Source organism: Rhinolophus sinicus, chromosome 17 (genome assembly GCF_057876585.1).
Source record: "Rhinolophus sinicus isolate RSI-liver-muscle chromosome 17, RSI-T2T, whole genome shotgun sequence".
Lineage (NCBI taxonomy): Eukaryota > Metazoa > Chordata > Mammalia > Chiroptera > Rhinolophidae > Rhinolophus > Rhinolophus sinicus.
In genome coordinates this window covers 141,779,629-141,806,477 of record NC_142517.1, presented here as the reverse complement: position 1 = coordinate 141,806,477, position 26,849 = coordinate 141,779,629, and the positions used below count along the sequence as shown (strand labels likewise).

General features: G+C 33.9%; 1 protein-coding gene across 15 annotated transcripts in view; it reads right to left on the bottom strand.

Moving 5' to 3' along the window:
• Positions 1–26,849, bottom strand: part of MBD5 (methyl-CpG binding domain protein 5) — a 386,293-nt gene that overhangs the window by 326,813 nt on the left and 32,631 nt on the right. For 13 of the 15 annotated variants that reach the window (XM_074335923.2, XM_074335952.2, XM_074335934.2 and 10 more), the window contains exon 2: positions 9,537–9,660. The exons of the other annotated variants lie outside the window; for them this stretch is intronic. The gene's annotated coding sequence lies outside the window, so the exon portion shown is untranslated. The remainder of the gene's footprint in view (positions 1–9,536; positions 9,661–26,849) is intronic. 15 annotated transcript variants of the gene reach the window in all.

Genomic DNA, 26,849 nt, shown 5'->3' with positions numbered 1-26,849 from the left:
TAAGATAGTTGAGAGTAACGTTTAAGGGTTCAAGCTCCAAAGCACCACAGCTGAAAGGATTTTCCCCAAATCTATAAAAATTTGGTTCCTATAAACAACTCAACAGGATAGAAGTCGATCTGACCAAAACTAGAATTCCACACAGTTTTTAAACAGGTGTTTTTGGCACTGACAATCTACATTCCGCATTATCAGAATACCTTAAGTAGATCCTAAATCTGGTGTGGAATCTGGCAGGGGTCTATTAATATAATCTAACATGCAAATAAAAGTGGCGATCTAACTGAATTGAGCTCTGATGGTCAATACAAAACTGTATTAAGTATAAGCTCAAGGCATTTTTTTATCTTCTGATGCTACAAAAGTTACATATTTTGGAGGCTTTTCCTCCAAAATTGCATTAGAATAAATCAGATTTGTTTTACACAATCCTGTTCCTCTCAACCTGAAAGAGAATATCCTCTTCCTTTATTTTGAACTTGAGTACCAGGAGAGGTTCGCACTTGTCCTTGTATCTCAAGTGCCTCATTCATAGCAGGGATTCGACATATTTATTGTCTTTGAACCCCATATACTTTGAACCACAGCCTGTTACTCAGTTTAAGAAGTATCTAAAATTATAATTTTTAATATAGAGTAGCCCAGTCCATAGTACAGAAAAAAAAAATCTACTTTCATGTATATTTTTATTCACTGACGTTGGTTTCTAAAGTCTGTAAAGTTTAGGTCTTTTTTCTCCAAGGAAGCAGGTTACTTTATTTCCTGTTCCCAAGTAAATCGTTACTTTATATCTGCATGTACACATTTTAGGGGTCTGACCATCTCATGGCTACCTAAATATGCATCAAATCGTACAGGGACCCCATGTCCCCAATGCCCAGTAACAAGACCATTTAAGATGCCAATAAAATCACTATTCCAACGACACAGGAAAAGATACATATTTCTATAGAAATGTAGCATCAAATAAAACAAAAGGCACATTATTAAGAAATATCGAGAGCTTAAAAGATAATTGTGTGTCTTTTATCTGACAATGGGTTAGATAGCAATTCACTTGAGGAGCTTCAGATTTAAGGAGAGATGTCATGAATCAGAGGTCAGCAAACTTTTTTCCTACAAAAGGTTAGATTGTAAATATCTTAGGCTTTATGGGTGGGCCACTTACAGTCTGTTACATATTCTTTTTTGTTCTTTGGTCTTTTCAACTCTTTAAAAATTTAAGACACTTAGTTTAAGGTCCATATAAAACCAGGAAACAGGCCAGATTTGGCCTGTGGGAGATACTTTACTGAGCCCTAATAGAGAATAACTTGCCTCTTGCCTCTACTAGACTCTGAGAACCTAGAGAGGAGGGATGGAACATGTTGTATGCACTTCAATATAGTTCCACTGTCTAGTAAAACAACTTGTACATAGCAGCCATTCAACAAATGTTAGATTGATAAATAAATAAATAGATCTGTTAGCAGTCCAGTAACAGAAGTATTATGTGCAGTTCGAGGTGTTTATATCCGCTCACCATAGATGGTTCTTCTCTGAGGCACAAAGAAGACCAACTTCCCAGCCTCCTTGTGATTGGATGTGCGACTTCTGGGCTGGAACATTTAATCGCAGTTGTAAGACCCTCCAGGGCTCTTTCTTCTTCTTCCTTTGTTTCCAGCGTGATGCTCAGCAATGACTGAAATGGCTGCTCCATTAGGTCCCTAAGTGACTATTATGAGCAGAGATACCTTTGACCATGATGGACATGCAAGGAGAGCAGGAAAGAAACCTTTGTTGCTTTAAACCACTGACGTTTTGTGGTGGTTTCTCACTGACTTATGATATAGCCCATCCTGACTGATACACTACCAATCACATGCTTATCTTCAGGCTACTTGCAACCTATTTTAAAACTCACACCTGGCTGGAGCACAAAGCAGAAAGACAAACACATCTTTACCACTCTGCTAAAACATTAAGCGCTCTGAGTTTTCAGACTGGTTCCTAAAGGTGATTTAGGGTAAATCACGAATTATTTCAGTTTTTGTGACCTGTTTTGCTAACCAGGATAGGATAATCAGGATAATATTTACTTTCTAAGACCACAATTACAGAGAAAATTAAGAAAATAACAATATAGATGTTATTTGCAATTGAATAAGTTGGCTAATTACTAGTGGCTCCTCATTTCTTGAGAACTAGTTATTTTGATATTTACTAATTCATGTGGGGACTGAATATTAAAAAAAATAGGTGAGTACTTTCTCATATATTTAATTCTTCCAATATAGATTGCTATTTTCTAAAATCTCTATAAAGGCTTTATACATATAAAAGTAAGTCTAATCAATTATCCTGAAAGTAAAAACCTATAGATTCAGAAATACTTATGATACATCAACCAATTGCAATGTATGGATTTTATTTAGATCCTGATTCAATCAAACAGCTGTAAAATAAACAAAACAAAAAAAGCTAAATTTATAATACAATTGAAAAAATCTGAACACTGACTGATGTAAGATGATAATTAAGGTCTATTTCTAACATTTTAAAGTATGATAATGGTATTGTGGCTATTTTAAAATTGAGTTCTTATCTTTTAGATGTACATACAGAAATATTTATAGATGAAAATAAGTTCTAACTGCTGATTTTACAATTATTCCAGAACAATCATTTCCATTTCTTTTAGCCTAGCCTAGTACTTTAGGAAAGAAGGACAATGAGACAGAGGTCAGGCAAGGAAAGAGTTACAGTGGGCAGATACAGACTCCTATTCTGATTTCAAACAGAGTAAACCAGTGTTCACCTTTGCCAGTGAAAAAACAAAGAAACAAATCTGACTAAATCCAGTATGTGCTACAGTTCTGTCACCTCTGGCCACTCCTTGACATGTGAACACCTCTGCTAGAGTCTTCTATAGCTTTCCTCCGTGGCCACGCTCTACTCTGGGCTTCTTCTCTTCCTGAGTCATCTTTCCAATATTCCTTTGCCACAATGCTTTTCTACTGCACCCCATTACTGCTACTATAATTACTAATTAATAATTAACAATGCCCTATGACACATTGTCTTCACAAAATGTCCCCTCTAGAGACCTGTTTACCTTAAGAGAAACCCAGAGGACACCATTCACGGACGGCCCTCTCTAGAGAAGGGAGACTTTATTCTCCCAACACCCTAAACACTATAACCAGTCTGGGGGAAGCAGGTCACCATTCCTCTAATCATCCACGATCATCCCCAAATTATTACTGCCATATCCTCATGTAAAAACTTCTATTCGATTGAGCTTTATTATTTTCTAGTTATACTCACTACTCTTTTTAAAAGCAAATAGTATATACCTACAGACTTGTTTAACCAGAAAGCTCACATTCAAGTTTTGTTTTTTTCCTCCTCATCAGTATGTACTGGAAGTCCAACAAACACCAAGCTAAATACTATAGAGGTTTACAATGGAAAGAAACCACATCCAAAGCGGGAAAAAATACACACAAATTACAAGTTCAAAAGTCCTTCTAACACTGAGAGACTCGATGACGGTAAGCAGACTAAGCAGTGTGACTGCTGCTTTGTAGATGTTAAAGTTCCAAGATTGATGGGAAAGGGAAGAAACACAAACTGAGAGAAGTGGAGGAGAGAACACTTTGGGCAGTGGTTTATTTATTGTCTCCAAAATACAAAAGCTTTATTCAGTTTTTCTGATTAGCAATATCATATATACTCCCTGTGAAAAATTCATGGGAGGAAAAAAAATATCTGATATCTTGTAAGCGCAAAATAACTAGGGTCAACAAATTTATGCAAATAGAATTATACTATATATTGTATGCTATTTTACCTGTTGTTGTATAAATATTGCACATTTTCATATCAGCAACACAGATCCTTATAACATAGTGGTTAGTAGCACTGGCTTTGGAATCACTTCCTGAATCCATAACCTAGGTGTTCTTCTTAATAGCTGTGTGACTATATGCAAATTATTTTTCTTTGTTTAAGGTAAATCATCCTTAAGACAGTGATAAAAATAGTACCTATCTTATGGGGTTGTTATGAGGATACAATAAGATATATTCCATACTAATTGCTTAAAAGAGTACTTAAGTACAGGTACTCAATAACTATTAATAATATACACATATTCAGTTGTCATTTTTAGAAATATTATGACTTGATGTATGTTACAAAATGATTACCACAATAAGTTTAGTTAACATGCATCACTTCACAGTTATAATTTTTTTCTTATGAGAACTTTTAAGATCTACTCTCCTAGAAACATTTAAATATACAATACAGTAATATTAACTATAGTCCCTAAACTATACATTACATCCCTAGAACTTATTTGACTTACAACTAAGTTTGTACCTTTTGACCACCTTCACCCATTTTACTGCTGCTTTCCCTGCATCTGGCAACCACCAGTCTGTTGTTCTCAGTATCTATGAGTTTGTGAGTTTTTTTTTTTTTTTTTTTATAGTCCACGTATAAGCGAGAACATACAGTATTTGTATTTCACTGTCTGACTTTTTTCATTTAGTATAATGTCCTCAAGTTGTTGCAAATGACAGGATTTCCTTTTTAATGACTGAATAATATTTCTCTGTGCGTGTCTGTGACTTTTTTCTTTCTTTCTCTTTTTTGAAGTGGTGAAAGAGCAGTTTATTAGAAGAAAAAGTACACTTCATCTATTGATCCATCAGTAGACATTTAGGGTGTTTCCACATCTTGGCTATTGCAATACTGTCTAAATCTGTCATTTTAAATGACTATACAATACGCCATTATAAGAATTTACCGTATATATTTAAATTATCTTGTATTAATGGACATGTAAATTGTTTCAACTGAGGAAATATTTTTAAATGTAGAGTAAGGAAGGAAGAAGGATAAGAAAATCATTTATATAGTTTTATTTTGATTCATGAAAAACAATTACGTCACTGAATTGTAACATTAACTTCAAACTACCAATTTTAGCAATGTGCCCTCCCTTTAAGAGTTTTATTTGTACAACAGGAGAAGAGACTTAATGGGCCATCTAACTTACCTATACCCTCCCCCCACAACAAAACAACAACCCTGTAAATCCAAAATTAAGACAACAGTGACCTTTTTCTCTTCTAAAGTGACTTCATCACCACCTACTTGTCTTGACTTGATTGATCTTCTTGTAAGATAGTAATAAAAAAGTCATCACAGTGAGAATTGCACATTTCTAAGGAGTGAAGGTAGTTGAGATTAAATCAGGTACTAAATGACTAAAATATTTCTTTTTGAGGATTTGTGGTCAGCCTAATGTCTCGGGTTTGCAAAGAAACCTAGATGGAGTATTTACTCCATCTGTCTATCACTTCATTTCATCTCTTATGCCATTTTTTGTTAAAAGGCTTAACTTGAGAGATGCATATATGTACTCCAGAACATTAACGAAATAAAACAGAAATTTATATTTCCCAATCAAATCATTCAGGTTTAGAAAGCTTACAGAAAACATATGTAAATATTTACCACTAGTGAAAGGAAATATTATACATCCAGTTAGATCCAAGTAATCTAGCTTTCATGGGATATGAAAATCTGGAATGATAAAACTTTTGAGTTAATAAATAACTCTTATACATTCATAATATAAGAGCCTATCATGGAAAGTAATGATCTATTGTCAGGGGCAACTGAAATCCCATTTATTCAATTTCATACAAGTAATTCATGTGCCCCCTAAACAATTAAAGTGATATGTTATGTGACATGCTAAATCTAAAAGCATTCAACTTACCACTCAATCAGACCTTTGGTTGGTATATAGGTTATGTTCCCAGAAAAAAAAAAATACATAATGCCAAACCTAAATAAATCACAATAAAATGAGGTAGTATATTTCTTTATGTTGTATAATATCCAGACTTTGAGAAATATTTTTTAGATACAGAGCAAACCATGTTGATAATTCCTAAATAAGATGTTTTACTTATAGAGACTAAAGTCAGAATTTTGGCCAATCCATTTTAAAAATATTTGATTCCTGGTAAAACATGCTTGTTTTGTATTTAAAACTAGATTATCCTGAGGGATGACATTATATGAGACAGTATAATTTAGTAAACTTATTTTTAAATAAAGGATGACTCATTTTCTCCATGCAGATTTCAGGTAACTATATATATTTATGTAGTCCCATCACCTAAAGCAGTTTGTTCCTTGAATTTCAGCAGGTCTCAAGACATTGTATCTATTACAATAAATGTTATCATATTGGATAGTATGATCAGGGTAGGACCTATCTGTTTAATTAGACTTTTTAATTAGCATACTAAAGTCTCTAGGTGCATGAACACTGGTACATAATGATTAAAACAAGGAGTATAAATACGTACATTTAGCTAGAATATCCTCCAGAAGATGAGAACATCTGCTCATGCAGGATATTTTATAAAAATGTACTATCCAATAAACTTGCAAAATTTTCTTCATATAATCTTTCAAATTTAGTATTAGAACTCATATGAACACTACTTAAAAACAAAACTTAAAGATTACAAAATTCACAGAATGTTAAATTTTTATTCCATTTTCAACTAAAAAGTGAGTTATCCAATATAACATCTATGAAAAATCTGTAGAAGAGAAAACAATGGGCTTTGGTCTTTAAAATAAAACAATTTATTTTAAAGGCAAAGGGCAGCCAGAGAGGACTCAAGAACAGAAATTGGTAATGCTTAATTATCAGAGAGAAAATTTCTCAGATCACCTTTGATAATAGATCAATCTCCATCAGACAGAATCATACTGGGCATACTTGTATATAATAGCTGCAATACCATAAAACACTCCGAGACCTCAGTTTGAGTCCCAAGTCTATTATTTAATAACTGTGTAACCTTGGATAAGTTACTTGTCCTCTCTACACGTCAGTTTCATCATCTCAAAAAAAAGGGGGGGAGGATAAGAACAGTATCTATTTCACTGGATTATTTAGAGGATTAAATGAGAATATAATGTGACTTAGCACCATGTCTGCCTCAATAATTGTGGCTCCCTGCTAACTATTCACACATTTACATGCCCATATACATAAACTCATATATATATATATATATATATATATAGAGAGAGAGAGAGAGAGAGAGAGAGAGAGAGAGAGAAAGAGAGAGAGAGACAGAGAGAAAAAAAATACATTGTATATAAATATCTATGTATATTTGCATGTGTAAAACAGTTGAAGCTTGTCAGAAAGGTGGAAAGAATATAATCTACGAGGCTAATAATATTAGTGATTTTAACTTTAAACGAAAAGGGTCCTCAATATGTTAACATGTCTATTGTTTTGTTAAATTATAACTTTATTTGGAATAAGTATCAATTTATGGTGACATCAGAGTTAAGTTTTACATTCACATTTTAAAAGCAACATTTTAAAACAAAATAGTAGTAAGATCTTGCTTAATGTTATTTCTGTATTTCCAATTTTCACACTAGTGAAGTTGCCAGACTTTTCTATAATTCTAACAATCTAGAACATGCTAGTTAGTATCAGAGGAATGCCATGAACTTTCACAGCCCAATAAACAAAAAATTTCCAAAATATTTTTATGGACATGAGGTGAAATATGAACTGGCGATATGGCCCTCAAACTTTCATACCTTGCGTCCTACTAATTTCTCCATCAAAGAACTTTGGTCCCACCATGATAAAAACAGAATGTTCATTTTGACCAAGGATTTTTTGTCGGTTTCTTTTTCCAGGGCTCTCTTAATGATTTCAGTTTTAACAATTGTGGTGATATTTTTGGGTGAAGCAGTTGGGATTACTTCTCTGTTCTACTCGCAAACATACTACCAATATCAACTTACTGATATTACATGTATCATCACATAGAAGCTTAAAAATCACCACTGGCTTAAAAATCTTCCCCCTAAAGTAGAGTGCTATATTAATGTAGACAGAGGTTTTTAGGGAAGTGTCACATGCTTTTGTCCTTTGATATTATTCAGCATTTTTACAACTTAATTAATGGAGACACTGAAAAGATAAGGAGAAAAAGATTTAGCAATACTTTATATAAATAGGAACTGCCTGCTGTAGTTGCCGCAAAAGCTCCTTATGATCCAGCATTGTGACAAACTGCTAAACACAGTAACATACTATAAGGTGACATTTAAATAAATGTTAAATCCAGAAAAAAGCACTGGCTGGCTGATCATTTACTGTGAGCTATTAAGAGAGAGACAGACTCCTGTCACTAACGAAAAAACACAAATGCCAAAAATAACGGCTAGATCAAATAAATTATGGTTCTTCAATTTAGAACTCTATTCTGTATTTTAAAATTATGTTGATGATTATATTTTGACACAGAAATATATTCATGATGTAGCAAATGAAAAAAGGTTTTATAACAGTATGCACAGTTTGTTTCCATTAAAAAAATTAAAATAGAAATAGATACATCGCTCTCTCTCACTTCTTCCCTCTTTCCACCTTCTCTATGTCTATACACACAGCATAAACAAAGGTGTTGAATAAAAAACATGTACGCTAACAATGGGCATACCTGAACACTAGAATTACACTTTTTGAAACTTTTCTCTCATTTATCCATCCATTACAATTTTTCAAAAGAGAATATACATTATTTCTGTAACATTAAAAAAATTAAATGAGTAAATACTTTATTAGTTGAAAGCCTGGGTTTTAGTCTAAAGTGTTTTTCAATTCTTAAAAATCTCTGTGATATTTTCCTTTACCTACTGGCAACAACACATCACTGAAAATTATATCCAAGGACTGAAAACCTTCCTTATAAATGACATCAAAGGTCAAATTTTAAATAAAAGAATTGAATAACTCTATTAGTAAAATTAGATGAAGAATCTATCAACATAGTGCAGACAGCAATATAGTGAAAAGTGAAATAAGGTACCCACAAAGTGGTAATTACTTTTAATTATCACCCATCATCTCCTCACTTAAGATGGCCCTAAAGCATAAAAACAACAAAAAAGGAACCTATCAATTCACTACCAGTGAGAATATTTGACAAATGAACAACTACTGCAATATATAACCACTGAATCAGACTTTTTCCAACAGAAGTTACTTGTAAGTATTTTAACACAACCTTGTGTGGAAAGAAGATATGGGTACTACGATCACAAAGAGAGCATTACTGTGAAATAACTCATCCAAGATCTTTGCATCTATTCTTTCAATACATTGTCTCCTTAGTATGATGCCGGAAACAAAGTGTAGCCAGATCCTCAGTTACCATTAAGGAATATTCTAAGGTTCAACTGAACATGCGGATTCACAGGACACCCCTAGGCTCTGCTGGGCAGCAGTCTACTCAGACTGTTACAGGACAAGTACCAACGCCTGCCAACAGGGCAGGGTCAGCTGTTTCTCTTCAGCGGGAGTCCTTGCAGCAGCTCACGGAGTGGTTCATACAGCCACCGGGGAGCTCTCTTTTCTGGCCTCCTAGATGATAGCTTCAGTACAAGATGAGACCCACATCAAGCAGATGAGGAGCTGTACTCACCTAGAGGCTTCATGTCCCACCTGGACTCAGCATCTCTTGTAACAACTCTATACATAGCTTCCAGGATCCCTTCAGGGGACACAGCCACTCATTAGTTACCACATTCAGGGAAACCCAAGGCTTCCTGCAAGGTATGGAGAGGGCTATCAGTATGGATGGAGTTTATCAACTAGGGGTCATTTTTATCACAAGCAATGTTTCCTAGGGACACAGCTGATATACTACCCTTATCAAGTTCCCAAGGAACCAGGCTAGATAGTTAATAGGTCAAACTCTCATGTAGAAGGAGAAAAGGTTTTGTTAAACCTTTGCTCATACAGGGGAAGATGCTTTCTTACAGCACTGGTGAGGGATGAGAGCAAGGATGACCATTTAGTTACCATGAGATTTTAAAAGCCAGTTTTGGAGGATGGGGGAGATGGAAGTGGGGGGTCGGGTAAAATAGAGACAGGAACTGAATGAAATTATTCTGTAACCTGAGCAGCAACCTATTTCTATTTAATCCCAGTTAACAGATGAATAAAAATAGAATCTAAATTCAATGTTTTTTATTTTTGTAGGCAAGTACAGAGTGAAATTTTTAACTGTATTTACTTAAGTAACAAGTCATCTGAAATGAATCTGTAGAATACAGATTCATCTCTTGAGTCTTGGGAGGTATCAGGACTTAAAAAATATTTACTTATGTCTTGGAAAATGAAATAAGATGTTCACTGAATTCTTGAAGATCTTATTTTCTCTATGTCTAATAATAATGGGTAAAGAAAATCAAAATCAACAAAAATACCAAACAATCACCGAGTGGCTCTTAATTGAAGTCCAAAATACTTCTTTGATGTAGATACATTTATAGCTCATAGACATTCCAATGTCTAGCTTAGCGTCTGGTTCAGAGGGAGTGCACAATAAATGTACTGAATCAATGAATGTTCAGAGAGTGTACCTTTTACATTCTATTTTGCACAGTTATTGTGCACAGAGTCAAAACTTCTATCACCACTAACTACTGTTTCTTAGCATTAACCAGAATAGGTACAGCTATTCTTAAATCTACATTCGGTTCATCAAGCACCGACATGTGACACGGTGCTGGGAACACCATCTTTGCTCTCTAGATGTTTCCAGAAAATTCTAATAATGAGACAGAGTACAAAACTGGATGGTGCCGTAAACGCACTGAAGAAGGACAAAAGAAGTCTGACAGGATGTTTAACCCAAATCTTAAATGATAAATAAGATGAAACAGGCACAGATAAGTGAAATGCATTCTGCACTGAAGGCAGAGCTTGAGCAATATCCTGGAGGTGAGGGAAAAACACACTATATGTGATAGACCTAAAAACAGTTTAGCATTGCTAAGAGAAATATTAAATACTAAAGTGAGGAAGTAGTGAGAGATGAAGGCTTCATCATGACATGAATATAACGCTTTTACCTATTAACATAGGGCATTTAAAATTAATAAATGTCTATAACTCTACCCGGTGGAAATAATGCTGCAAATGCCTTTTGGCCCCTCCCACCCCCAAAGTTTTAACAGTAGCATCTACATATGCATAACAGATATGTTTTATTACATGCATCAATTAAATGCTATATATTCCAGGCAATGAGCATAAATAGACAATCTTCCTACTTTTAAGAAAACTCACACAAAGCACAGAGTTTACAGTGTTTTATATTGGAGTCTATAATCCACAGAAGATTCAAATTTAGTATTTTGTTTTGTGACATTCCTATTCCCCACTTCCCACGTCATCTCTGGTTTATCTAATAGTCATTAACTTGAACACAGTCAACTCTGAAAAAAATCATATTTTATTATGTTACACAGTGATATCCCTATTATTAATTTCCTTTCCTGAGACTGCCTTTTCCTACATCTTTTGTTGAATGATGATTTCAAATGCTCACGACACTGCTTCTGAGTTGTTACTGTTAAAGAAAACAGTCTGGTTTCAACCCGGGGACAGAGAATGCTCACACAAGCTAGGAAAACACAGAAGCCCCTCACAGACTCATAGGTTCGCTCTCTCAACTGATAGCTAGAGTCTCTGGTTCACACAGCCTACTGGTCCAGCTCTCTCCAATCTTGAAGCTATTGTCTCTTCTGTCCTCCCCGCTCCTGCCTAAACAATGCTGGGAAATACCAGGCTACCTGAAGATACGAAAGCCCCATCACAGGGGCTGCAAAGACGCCCTTCTTGGTGCACGCTCCAAAAAAAAGCAAAGTTGTTTTACCCTTCCCCTACTCCTGCTCCGAACAAGTGGGGCTTATATCTGTAAACTCTGGGGATGAAACTGGGAGCTATCTAACCCCAAATCTTACTTCTGCAAAGTGGTGATACCTAAATTTATTTTCTCTGATGCTGGCTGTGTGAATCCATCTCCATCAGAGTCCAAAGCACTGAAGAATTACTTGCCTACTGGATTGTGGGACCTGAAGGAGATACGACAAGCAGGAACCATAATTTTAGGTATCAGGAAGTGGCCATTATGTATAATTTCAGCTCTCAAGTATGCTATCAGAAATACATTAATATAAAAGCAGTGGGCTATGTATAAGAACGCACTGCTGCCAAATACTGTTAAGTATTCTGTTTTTCATACATCAATTACTAAAGGAATAAAGGAAGGGGAGAAGAAAGAAAGAAAGGAAGGGAGGGAAAATTGGCCAATACAAAGCCTGTATTATTTGTCAGATATTTATCTCAAAGTTACCGCTCCTTAGATGTGATTGTCACTAGGTAAGAGAAGAAGGGTGAGCTCAGCGATGCGGCTTGATGGGCCCTGTGCAAAACGGCCGGGAATGGTCAGGGTTGGGGCCGGGGGCATTAGCTGATGTCAGAGAAAGATGAATAGTAGCCAAATAAGAGTGTCCAAGGGGTTATGAAGAGTCTAGATTTGATCCAGGGTAGCAACAACTTCTAAACAATCTTATCTGATAGAAGAAGTGATATGGGAGGAATCTTTCTGTAGTGGTGATACTTGAAGACAAGGGTTAGAGACAGTAAGTTTACTCGAGATCTATCCTATCCTAAGACAGAGCCAGATGCATAAGAATTCTTTGCCTGAGCAGAAGGGACTGCAGTTCCATCAGATCCCAGAAAAAGGAAGTTTGCGAGTAACACACAAGTTATCAAGTCTTCAGTCTGAGCAAACAGGGTAGTGATGGTGGGAGAAGGCTATACCTTGTAGGCATTAGAGCACTTAGGGACTCATCCTAGTCACCTGCATACTGGACTAAAACCAGAAAGATTAATCCCCATTAAAGAATGAGATCATTAATACCCTGGCTAGGGAATTGGGATGGGTAGGGTCTTTATGTCAAAGGTCTTAGATTGGTCAATAAGAAAGTAGAAATATTTTAATTAATTTAATTGGTATATTCATAAGTTTTTCAGGATGTGTATTTTTGCACGTGGTGCCAAAAGCTGCTATTAGAGAGACCACTATCAGGATTACCAAGCTGTTTTTTTTTTTCTTTAAATAAGTGAGCCCTTGTTCACACACAGGTAGTGTCACCTAAAATATGTACCAGCACAGGAGTCAGCAAACAAAGCCTGTCGTCTGTTTTTGTAAAAATAGGTGTACTGGAACACAGGTACGCCCATTCATTTGTGTATTGTCAATGGCTGGTGTCATGCTATAAAAGCAAAGCCGGGTCTGGCTTGCAATGCATACAGGGCTTTACAATCTGACCCCTTACAGAAAAAGTGTGTTGACCCCTGCATTGGGGAAATGCAATCTACACAGAACCCTAAGGATCTCCAACTTCCATCCTTGCCATTTAGTACTTTATTTCCATTTCTCAGGTTAACTGAAATCTGGAGGTTTTTCAAAGGTAAGATTTATACTAAAACAGAGTCAAATGTATAAAGGGCCTAAAACTTTAGGAATAACACAAATTCAAACCATTTGTAGAATAATTTAAATTCTGAAGCCATCAAAGCAAAACTGGTACTCAATGCATCCACAATCTCTAAAAAAGTCTAAAAGTAATATGCACCTCAAATAGCTTTAAAAAGATACGTTATTTTTCTCCCCATTAGTGATCAAGGTAATTAGTCTCAAAATTTTTATTATTAGGTTGGTGCAAAAGTAACTGCGGTTTTTGCAATTATTTTTAACCTTTTAGTAGTATACTGAACAACCTCATAGTATACTGAAACAGAGAGAGGCTAAGTGAATTGCTTCTTAAACTGGGTCCCAGATACCAAATCTGTGAATGTTCTCAGAAATTCTTCTGTTCTCCAAGACAATTTATAAATTTTTTTTGCTTGTACTTTATTTTGTTAATGGGGGGTAGTAGTTATAGGTATTTAATAGACATAAGAAACTGAATTCATACCTGGTTTATATTTACATATATATTTAAGAAATTTTCTAGAAAACAGTCTGCAATATTTTTTTCTTTTTAGAGTTGTATATATTATACTAAAATTTGAGAAATCCTTATCAGAGTATGTCAGCGGAGGAAGGAAAAATAACATACAAAACAGCATAACAACATAATTAAAACTCAGGAGTGACTTTATGATTCAAATACCATTAATTATTAAAAAAAAACCCTAAGCCAAAGTTCAAACTATAACAGTAATCACACATCTGCAAATCAAAACATTGTTTACATGAAGTTAAAACAAAAAACTTGAGCAAAAGTTCATCTATTACTCTGATCTTATAGAATATACAGTTAAGTGTTAAATGTAAATTACTAAATCTATACAAATATACACATTTTGAAAGCATGTTAAGAGACTCACACTTTCTATGATCAACTGAAGCTCTAAAGAGTCTAGTTTTGAAAAAGTATGCAAATTTTGAATAAAGATTGCTTTAAGAGCAGGAACCATGTAGTGTTTTACTTTTTACAAGTTAAGATTCTAGGAAATGTCAAATTTTAGCATCTTGCCTCTTTCCTCTCACCAAAAAAAAAAGCGAAAATATTATATATGTCTCATATACATATTATTTATTATATCTATTCATCTAAAGGTTAAGACTGCCAACAGAAAAAGAATTTATAGAACAATTTTATGGTAATTCTGATTTCAATCTAATATACAAACTAGAAAAATATTTTCAGATAAAATGTTAACATCTACGCTATATAACGGTATTACATATTCATAAATAAAAAAATAATCCATCAATAGATGAAAAAACAAAGTGAATACCATGAATCGATATTAAAACAAAAGGAAAAATCAATGGTAATAAATACATGAGAAATGTTTAACATCCCAAGGACACAAAGAAATAAAAATTAAAATTTTTAAAGAGAAGAAAATTCAAAGCTTTCAATGGTACAGTAAGACATTCTGATATACTGCCAGATGGGATATGTAAATCAGTTTCATCTTTCTTAAGAAAATTGACAATATGCATTAATAGCTCTAAAAATCTTCATAGACTTCGATTCAAGAATTTTATTTTCAAGAATTATAGTCTTTGGAAACTGAGATGCTCACAAAGTCTCATGCAAAAAAAAAATCACTGCTGTGGAATAATAATGAAATATTAGCAACAATCTAAGGTCCTATATTAAGGAAATGGCTAAGTAAATTATGGTATATACCTAAAGAAATATATCATTTAAAGGTTTTGAATACCATGGAAACATTTTTATAGTAGTAGAGTATTTCCCCTTTTCTTTGAGTAAGAAATACCAGTTGTATAATATGATCTCAATTATGAAGGGGGAGAGGATAGAGATAAGACAAAGAAACACGCCCAAGTTTTAACAGTTCTTTCTAACTTTTTATACTTCCTAGATTTACAAGTGTAAGCATAAAATAGACTTAAAAACAGAAAAAAGAAACATAAAGAGAAAAAAATTGCCACTGTGCCATTGATCATTTAAACACTATTATCAGCTACTTATAATTACAATTATCGTACAGTTACAGATCAGTCAGATGGCATATCTAGTAGACAAGAAGTGCTCTTTATGATAAAGGGAAGGGGATTTTGTAAAGGAGTAACATTCTAAATAGAAATTCAATGGGATTGTAAGTATGTTCAAAATGGAAAATTAGTAGAAATTATTTATATTTGACTTTAAACACCTTGACAAAATTAAACTTCAAAAACTAGTCCAAAAATTGAGTCACCCAGAGATTGGGAAACTTTTTTTAAGTGGTGAGAAAATGTATAAAACACAAAGAATAAAAAGGGGGGATTAGAAAGAGGGAATAAGGAGTATTAGCATCAGAAATTAGTCCTATCTAACCTGTTTGTAATCTTGGTGGAAACATGTACCGTGTTTCCCCGAAAATGAGACCTAGCTGGACAATCAGCTCTAATGCGTCTTTTGGAGCAAAAATTAATATAAGACCCAGTCTTATTTTACTATAATATAAGGCTGGGTCTTATATAATTATAATATAATATAATGTAATATAATATAATGTAATATAATACCAAGTCTTATATTAATTTTTGCTCCAAAAGACACATTAAATCTGATTGTCCGGCTAGGTCTTATTTTCGGGGAAACATGGTATAAAGCCTCTTTGGTTAGCTGATGAACAGACAGTGAAATGGCAAAGTGAAAGGATAAACAGCAGAACCATGTTATAAGTGTATGAAGGGTAGTCAAAAAATGGTACAACTGACTTGACTAAGATAAAAATCATCTAGGGAGAAGTAACAAAAATATACTTATAGGACAAATAATAATGCACATTCAGAAAAAGAAACTTGGAAGTAATTATTTTTTCAATTTCCTCTGTGAAGTCTTCTGTTTAACACTCTAACAAAATTCTGGGCATTAATGAGAAGGCTACTAACAATAAAATAATATATTTTACCTTAAAAATTTCAGTAAGTTTTGGAAAACTTGAAAGCAGTCCGTATCTGTCAGGCCCTAAAATAATCAGTTTACAAGTGTATGCAACATAAAAGCAGATTAGTACAATTAATCCTTACTATGGTGGAAAGAAAATGTAAGGTGAAAATTAACAAGTAAACATAGTACAACCATGAACGACAAAAATTGGTTTTGTACAAACCATATAATAAAAGATTTATAAAGTGTGACTTTCCAGCGGGACATTTTGAAGGCATAGCTCCATGCATTTGAAGCTTCCAAACACCTAAAAGCATCTCTCACCAGTCACCAAGATTCCTCCTAACCCTGTGCTAGAAAAATACTTTAAAGAATTGGAAGAATTTCCTCTGGTTATTTCTTAACTGAAAAGTAATTTTAAATGTATTTTAAATTCAGACAACTATGAACATTTTAATTATACTATTATATTTGCATAACTCTCCAAAGATTAACTTTCTACTAGCCTATGCATTAAGGTGAAACTGCTTTACGGCATCCAAACTTAAAAGCACAGTGACAGATTTAATGTATAACATGATGATTACAGATGATAACATTTTATTGTATAATTGACATTTGCTAAGAGAGTGGAAATTAAATGTTCTCACCAAAAAAACCAGAAAAGAAAGAAAAGGTACATATGTGCTAAGATCGATGTGTTAATTAACTCAATGGAGGGGAACCCTTTCATGTATGTATATTGAATCATCACCTTGTACACCTTAAATATCTTACAATTTTATTTGTCAATCATACCTCAATAAAGCGGAAAAAAATGTACAGTGATGATAATAGGGCAGGAAAGTTACTTTTGGGAACTCCATTACTAAAGGTCTAAATGCTGCAGCTTAACTGTATATGTGGAAAACATATAGGAAACTACACTTTTCTTCAATTGTCAGAACCAGTTTTCATGCATTTGCAAATATTTTCATATTAGAAATGCCACTGACTACTCTTCAGTTAATATGTATTTATAAATGACACTAATATGAATATATGCAAACTACAGAAATAGATACATAACTTTTTATACAAGCAAATAATACCAATGAAGGATTTATAAGAAGTTCTTGCCTGGGTTCTTCATCCACAAGTCTTCCTTCTGTTGTTGTGGCTACAACGTTAGCAACACCAAAAAGGTATACCAGTATATACAGGAGACTACGTACTCTAAAAACGTATATACAAAGTTTCTATTTATTTACCCTTCCTTTCTTCCCTTCTTCCCTCCCTCCCTCCCTCCCTCCCTCCCTCCCTCCCTCCCTCCCTCCTTCTCTCTTTCTATCCACCCAATATTCTTCATGAAGCACTTTCTTTGTTTCTCAGTGACTAAATTTACAGATTGAAATAGCCTGAAGCTCCAACCACATTCATATAAGGCCACTATGTTCTTTTGGAATTCCATGCTTCGACACACACAAAAAAATGCATTCTGGAAGAAAGTTTTTAAACTAATAAATCAAGTATATGTTTTGCCTAACAGACATTCTTTTAGCAAATCTTTTAAAGTCAGACAGAAATAATAAAATCTACTTTAGGAAAATGTCAAGCACTGTGTCCATCCTATATGGAAGTTAGAGATAAATGGAAAAGTATGTGAGGAGACAGAGCCACAGACCCAACCAAACTTTATGATTACACATAGCTCATTTTTTTTTAATGAAGTGATAAAACTAAAGATAAATGACAGTGGGGAATATTTAGCAGTAAACAAGTAAGAACATCTGAAAACCTTTTATTAAGAATTTGCAATGCAAATAAAGTAAAAGCAATATGGAAAATCAAAATAAATATTCATATATTGGAACGAGTTAAGCCATCCATGGGTAAAAATCCCATCTTAATGAACTCACACATACTACAAAAGATCTACAGAACAAAACTCATAAAAAGGTAAAAGTTGGCAATACTGAAATGAGATGGATTTGAACTCTGACTCTTCCACTTACTAGTTATGGGACACTGAACAATTAAATTTAGCATTTCAGTCTTGGTGTCATTATCTGGAAAATATAGACAGTACTTAATTTGTAGGACATCTGTGAGTACACAGGAAATAGAGTCAAGGAAAACAGGTCATGATACTGATAAGTGACACATAAAAGAGTTCAATGCTACATAAATGTAACAATACATATTGTAGACAGAAGTAGTGGAAAAAAACCAAAGGGAAAAATGTTGACCCAAACTCTGAGGTAATGGGTAGGGAAGTGAGCGTTAACTCCTTCCCATCTTAAAAGAGCATTCTAAGAACAATATGCATTATGGACTACATATAAGTATTCGAAGTACAGGGTGAAGAACATCACCACTGATACAACATCATCGATAATAAACTATTGAATCACATAGAAGATTTTAATGTCTATTCTTTATGATCAATAAATCTGCACCAGATTTACACTAGTGTTTATTTCAGGTCCCAGAAAACAAAACAAATAAAGTAAAACAATAAAACAATGCAAATAAAGCAACAATAACAAATCACTCAGTAAGAGTTTTTAAAATCTTTTTTAAATTACGGGAATAATTGTGTGGATGTTCTCTTTATGGTGCTATTAATATCTGGAATCTTACATTCAAGGGGAGAAACCTAAGTAATGATTATATTGCAAATTCATGTGACTAAATTATAAACCCTAAACAACATGGGACATATTTTTTTTTTAGTATACTGAATTTAAAATTGGAAAAATAGATCCCAGTTGTACAGTATGGGATTCTAAGAATTATTAATGTAATCCTTCTACTAAATAAGGAACAAGGTCTTCATATGGTTCTCACCCCATGACTACAGTGCTTTTAAATGTAAAAATCAGTAACAACAACAAAAAAGGTATTCTTACAGGCAGTAAAACAAAACACAAACAAACAAAAAACACTTTTAAAGAACTTCAAAGTCACTGAAGAAATCATGATAGGAATCAGAAAATTTTTATAAGAAAACAATAACAAAAACTCTACATATCAAACTTGTAGGATACAGCTAAAACAATGCTCAGTGGATATTTAAAGGCCTGAAATACTTACATTAAAAAATGCTTAAAATTAATGAGAAAGCATCTAAAATAAAATTTAAAGTCAGCAGAGTATATAATAAATGAAGCAAAATAAAAAACGAAGAAATAATAAAGATAGTAATAGATATAAATTAAATAGAAAATAAGCATACAATATTAAATACCAGTAGTACCAAAAGGTAGTACTTCAAAAAAATGAAAAAAAATTGATTAATGCCATTATAGTTAATCACAAACAACAAGTAAAGCATAAATAAAAAATGTTAGACATGAAAAAGGGAATATAAAAAATAATAGATCTATTAAACAGGTAATACTAGGAAACAACTTTATGTAAATAAATGTGAAAACACAGATGATGTAGATGATGTGGAATTCCTAGAAAAATCTAAGGTATTATATAAAAAATAAATAAGACTTTAAATATTCTTTAACCACTAAAGTAATTATATCAAAAGTTAAAAACCTTTGCGCACACACACACAATAAAACAGCTCTGATGGATTACAGATGAATTTCACTATACATTAAAGAAACAAAATTCTAATCTTACAAAAACACTTCAAGAGAATAGGAGAAAAAAAAAAAGGTAAACTCATCAACTAATTTTACCAAAAAGGCCAATAACAGAATAGGCTCACTTCATGAACAGAGATGCAAAATGCCCAAATCAAACATTTTAAAATCTAATCCAGTGACATAGATATTACAACATGACTTAGTTGGTTTTGTAACAGGAATGCCAAGTTGGTTTAATTTAGAAAATTGCCTAAATGTAATTTAACATTTGCATTAACAGATTAAAGGAGAAAAATCATATAATCATCTCAATAAAGGCATTTAGTATAACTCAGTATTTGTGTATGATGATAACTTTCAATACTAGGAAGAGAAGAGGACGTTAAAAATATGGCAAAAGGCATCCACAAGGGAAAAATTCACCCTTAATGGTGACATGCAGAAAGTATTCTTTTTAAGATCAGCAACATTACAAGGATGTCCATTATCATCAGCACTGGAGATTCTAGCTCCCACACAAAGGCAAAGAGAAGAAATAATAGATATAAGGTTTGGAAAGGAAGAAACAAAAGTTCTGGTTTTCGTTGAGAATGATTATCTATTTAAACGATACTCTGAGCACGTACAAACAAGTTATTAGAATGAAAAAGACTTTTTAGTAAGCTTTCTGGATAAATAACAAATACGCAAAAAACAACTGCATTACTGTTCAAAAATAAAATACGGACAATATATTTTAAAGTACCAAAACTATATAGAAAAAAATAGAAAGAGAAAATTACAAAATTTTGAGAAATTAAAGAAGAGTAAAATATGAGAAGTATCCCATGGTCTTAGAGATAGATTCATTATAATAATGAAGTCAATTCTAACCAAAATCCCCATGAGGGTTCTTACAGACCATGACAAACTGATTACTATCAAAACTTATTTTAAAGGTGTAGCAATTAAGGCAAAGGTTAGACAAATTGACCAATGGAACAGAATAGTGTTGTCCAGAAGCTGACCTATACACATATTAAAACACAATTTAAGACGGATTGGGCATTGAAAATCAGTAGTAAAGGTGACCCCAATTAATAAACAATGCTGGGACCCTTAACCACACAAGGAGAAAGTAAAATTAGATCCTTTTCTCAAATTCTTCACATAAATCAAATTCAGGTGTAATTTGGCATAAAGACCTAAATGTGAAAGACAATATTTTAAAAAGTTATAAAGAAGTTACAGAATTTATTAAACATGACATAAAAGAAGAAATAAGCACTTCTGTTTATCCAAGCACCATAAAAAGAAATCACAAACTGGGAAAAGATATTTGCAACACACGTAACAAACAAAGGAACAGTATCCAGACATACAGATAATTCTTAAGATGTCAAAATGGAATCCCAAATGTACCATACGAATATACACATGACAATATATTTAACCTCATTAGTAATTTGAGAAACGCAAATTAAAATTATAAGATGCCATTTCACACCTAACAGATGGCAAAGTTTGGGAAAAAGGGGTGCTGGCAGGGAGCAGGAGGATACCAAGGGACAGAGAAACAGGAAAGCAATGGAAACTCTCATACCCTGATAGTGAGAGTATAAACTGATACAATAATTTTGGAAAACAGATTGAATTTATCTTGTTAAGATGAACATATGCATAGACTGTGGTCCTGAAATTGTTTATAAACGTACCTTAGAGTAGTGCTTCTCTTATTGTTCATTTTGAACAAAATCAATTGTATTTTTTTAATTTATAATTTGTCACTGATCAATAATTAGTATATAAGACACAATAAAAATAAATTACTAGGTAACCGGTCATGTGCTTGGATGTCACAGCCATGAAAGTTTCTAAACGTTCTCAACTTTTGTACTTTTATTTTGTAACAGAACAGTTAGTTTGTGGATCAGTACATTTTACGGTGCTGATTCTATGGCCACATTTTAAATAGCACTGTGTGAGAGCAATCCTATCTAAGAGAATTTTCTGTGATAATAGAAATGTTGTATATCAGAGCTTAAAAGATTGAAATCAAAGTATGCTTTCTGACCACAATGGAATGAAATTAGAAACCAATGGAAGGAAATTTGGAAAATTAACAAATATGTGGAAATTAAACAACACACTTCTAAATAACTAATAGGTCAAAAACAAAATCACAAGAAAAATTAGAAAATACATTAAGAGGAATGAATATTAAAACACAACATATGAAAACTTATTGTATGCACTGAAATCAGTGCTAGGAGGGAAGTATCTCAAATCAATAACATAATCATCCACCTTAAGAAACCATAAAAAAAGCAAAATACACCCAACGCAAGAAGAAGAAAATAATAAAGATTCGAGCAGAGATAAAGAAACAAAGAATAAATAAACAAAAGAAAAAAAATCAACCAAACCAAAAGTTGGTTCCCTGAAAAAAAATCAACAAAATTGACAAACCTTTAGCTAGACTGACCAAGTAAAAAGGGAGAAAGTAAAATTACTAAAATCAGGAAAGCAGGAGCATTACTACTGACTTTATACAAATAAAAATAATGATAAAACAATTTTATGAGTAATTATATGCTAACATATTAGATAACCTAGATGAAATGAATAAATTCTTAGAAACACACAAATTACCAAAACTGATCGAAGAATAGAAAATCTGAACATATCTATAAGAAGTAAAATGATTAAATCAATAATTTAAAAATGTCTAATATGAAAGTCCAAGACCAGATGGCTTTACTAGCAAATTGTACCAAATGTTTAAAGAACAATTAACATCAATCCTTCTCAAGCTCTTCCAAAAATTAGAAGAGGAAAGAACACTCTCTAATTCATTTCTGTGAGACCATTATACCCTGATACCAAAGAAAAATAAAGAAGTCATAAGAAAACTACAGAACAGTATCTCTTATGAATATAAATGTAACAACCATCAACAAAACACTAGAAAATCAAATACACTTAAATGGATTATACATGATAGCCAGTGGGATTTATCCTAGGAATGCATAGTTGGTTCAACAAATGAAAATTAATCAATGTAATGTACTATATTAATAGAACAAAAGAAAAACCATACAATCATCTCAATAGATGCAAAAAAGCATATGAGAAAATCCAACGCCCATGAGAAAAACAAAACACACTCAACAAACAAGGAATAAATGAAAAATTTTCTCAGTCTGAAGAAGCATCTAAGAAAAACCCACAGATTAAGATGATATTTAATGGTGAGACAGTGAAAGCTTTCCTCCTAAGATCAGGAACAAGAAAAGATTCTCTGCTCATGCCTCTTCCATTCAACATGATACCAGAAGTTCTAGCTTAGGGCAATTAGGTAAGAAAAAGAAACAAAAGGTATCCACACTAGAAAGGGAGAAGTACAACTCTATTAGCAGATGGCATGATCTTATCTATATAAAACCTTGAAGAATTCAGATAAAATTATCAGAGCTAATTAGTTTAGCAAGACCAATATACAAAAACAGTTGTATTTCTAAAAACTAGCAATAAACAAACCAAACAGGAAATTAAGAAAATATTTTCATTTACAATAGCTTCAAAAGAAATTAAATACTTAGGAATAAATTTAACTAAGAAGTTCACCAGGACTTACACACTAAAAACTACAAAGCATTGTTTAAAATAATTAAAGAAGTATTTAAATGGAAAGACATCCCATGTTCATGGATTGGAAAATAAATATTAAGACAGCAATAATCCTCAAATTGATCTACAGATTTAATGCAATCTCTATGAAAATTCCAACAGCTGTTTTTATTTTTTTGCGGAAATGGAGAAACTGATTCCAAAAATCATATGGAAATGTAAAGGATCCTGAATAGCCAAAATAATCTTAGAAATAAAAAACAAAGATGAAAGATTCACAATGAGAAAACACCTCACACCTGTCAGAATGGCTATCAACAATAAATCAACAAATAACAAATGCTGGTGAGAATGTGGAGAAAAGGGAACCCTCATGCACTGTTGGTGGGATTGTAAATTAATTAGTGTAGTCACTATGGAAAACAGTATGGAGATTCCTCAAAAAATTAAAACTAGAACTACCATACAATCCAGTAATTCCACTTCTGAGTATTTATGTAAAGAAAAAAAAAAAAACTACTTTGAAAAGACATATAAACCCCCATGTTCATTGCAGTATTACTAGTAATAGCCAAGATATGGAAGCACAATTAGGCATCCATCAATAGATAAATAGATAAAGAGGATGTGGTATATATACACAATGGAATATTATTTAGCAATTAAAAAAATGAAATCTTGCCACTTGAGACAACATGGATAGACCTAGAGTATTATGCTAGGTGAAAAGAAGTCAGACAGAGAAAGACAAATACCATATGCTTTCACTTACATGTGGAATAAAAAAACAAAAGAAATAAAACAGAAACAGACCCATATATAAAGGGAACACATTGATGCTTGCCAAAGGCAAGGGGGTGGGAGGATGAGAACTTTTAAAAAGTTGGAGGACTCACACTTTCTGATTTCAAAACTTACTATAAAACTACAGTACTCAAAACAATGTAGTACTGACACAAGGAGAGACATATACATCAATGGACTAGAACTGAGAGTCTGAAATACACCCACACAATTATGGTCAAATTGATTTTTGACAAAGATATCAAGACCATTCAATGGGAAAAAGAACAGTCTCCAACAAATGGTATTGAAAAAACTGGATACATAAAAGAATGAATGTGGGCCCTTTCCTTGCACCATACACAGAAGTTAACTCAAAATAGATGCAAGAGTTTAAAATATATAACCCCTAAAAGGAAACAGAAGTATAAATCTTTGTGACCTTGGATTAGGTACTAGTTTCTTAAATAAGACACTAAAATCTCAAGTAACAAAAAAAACCAAAAAACAGATAAATTGTACAATTAAAAACTTTTGTGCATCAAAAGATATTATCAAGAAAGTAGAGAATACACAGAAAAGGAGAAAATATTTGCAAATATATGTATTTAATAAGGGTCTAGTGTCCAAAATATATTTAAAAACTCTTATAACTCAATAATAAAAAAATAAAAAGACAAATGATTCATTTTAAAAATGGGCAAAAGACTTAAATACACATTTCTCCAAAGAAGTTATGTACATGGCCATTAGCACATGAAAAAATGTTGAACCTCATCCACCATAAGGGAAATCAAATCAAAAACAAATGAGAGTTCCGGAAAAATGGCGGCATGAGGTGAGCCTCTGTAAAGCTCCCCTGGAATTTACAAAGAATCGAACAACAAAAACTCCACAAAGGACTCCCTGCACAGCAGACAGGCAAGACAAAGAGGCCCACTACCAACTGAAATCACCTACAGGTGGGAGAGTCGCGGGAGTGGGGGGAGGAGGAAACGGAGAAGTGCGGAGACGGAGCCGCGAGGGCGCAGGACGCAGACCTAGCTGAGTGCGCCGAGCTCGCTGCTTCCCGAAACTGCCGCAGCTGCGGGAGAGGGAAGAACTCGGATCGCTAGTGCTCCGCCAGGGCTCCACAGAGCTGAGGGGGCAGCATATAACACGGCTGAACCCAACTCTCACGGCAGAGACCTCGGAGAAAAGACTGAGGGAAAAAGGCTGAAAACGGTGGTTTAAGCCCGCACTGCTGAGCAGAGAACGGAGCCTTAGGCACTGAGACTAGCCGCCCCCTCCCTCCCCTCCCAGAGCTCGCCCCGCCCCCACCTGCCTGGTGCTACAAGCGAAACACTAGCAGTGTCAGATCAAAACAACAGAAAATTTGCTATATTTGAGAACTGTGGCCCACAGACACAAATTCACAGCTCAACTATTTCCGGCAAAGGGGAGAGAGCTGTGGAAGCAGGACCGGCTGTGGTGGTGGTCGCCGCCATTGCTCTGGGCCACCTCTCACAGCTCACCCCGCCCCTGGCCCCACCTATCTGGGTGGATCCCTGCAGGAGTAAACAGAACTGCTGAAACATATGGGCTCTGAATCAGGAGCTGGAAGAGCTTTGGAACCTCAGAAGCTCTCCGCATACCCACTGGGACACTGCGCCCTGTGACCTAGACGAACTATTAACAGAGGAGAAGCCCGTCTCCCAGAAATCCCCCCATTGTGAGAGAAGCTAGAGTAGTGCAGAGAAAACATAGCACTACCTTGTGAGAGAGGAAAAAAAAAGGCTGCAGTCGGAGAAAAAGTAAAACATTCTACCAACAAGTACTGGAAAACAAAAGAAAGACCTCATCCTATCAACTTATTGCAGAAGTCACTCCTGTAGATGTCTAGGAAGAGAAATAGTAAACCAGTAATCGCCATGAATAACTAAGGCAACAAGATAGCTCAGAAAGAAAGTGAAAAATCTCCAGAAAAGGCACTTAAAGATACCGAAATATGTGACTTAAATGACAGAGAATTCAAGATTGCAGTTCTGAAAAAACTCAACGAGATACAAGAAAACACAGATAGGCAGTTAAATGAACTCAGAAACTCAATTAAAGAACAGCATGAGCATTTTACGAAAGAGGTTGAAATTTTAAAAAAGAACCAAATAGAATTTCTGGAGATTAAGAACTCAATAGAAGAAATTAAGAATGAAATAACCAGCTTAGGTAGTAGAGTTGACCAGATGGAGGAAAGAATCAGTGACATCGAAGATAGAAACCTGGAAATGACACAGATAGAAGAAGAAAGAGACTTGAGACTTAAAAGAAATGACAGAACTCTACAAGAACTTTCTGACTCCATCAGAAAGAGCAATATAAGAATAATGGGCATACCAGAAGGAGAAGAAAGAGAGAAGGGAACAGAGAATATATTCAAACAAATTGTCGATGAGAACTTCCCAAATTTGTGGACAGAACTGGACCCTCGAATCCAAGAAGCAAATAGAACACCTAGTTACCTCAATCCCAACAGGCCTACTCCAAGGCACATTGTATTGAAGCTGT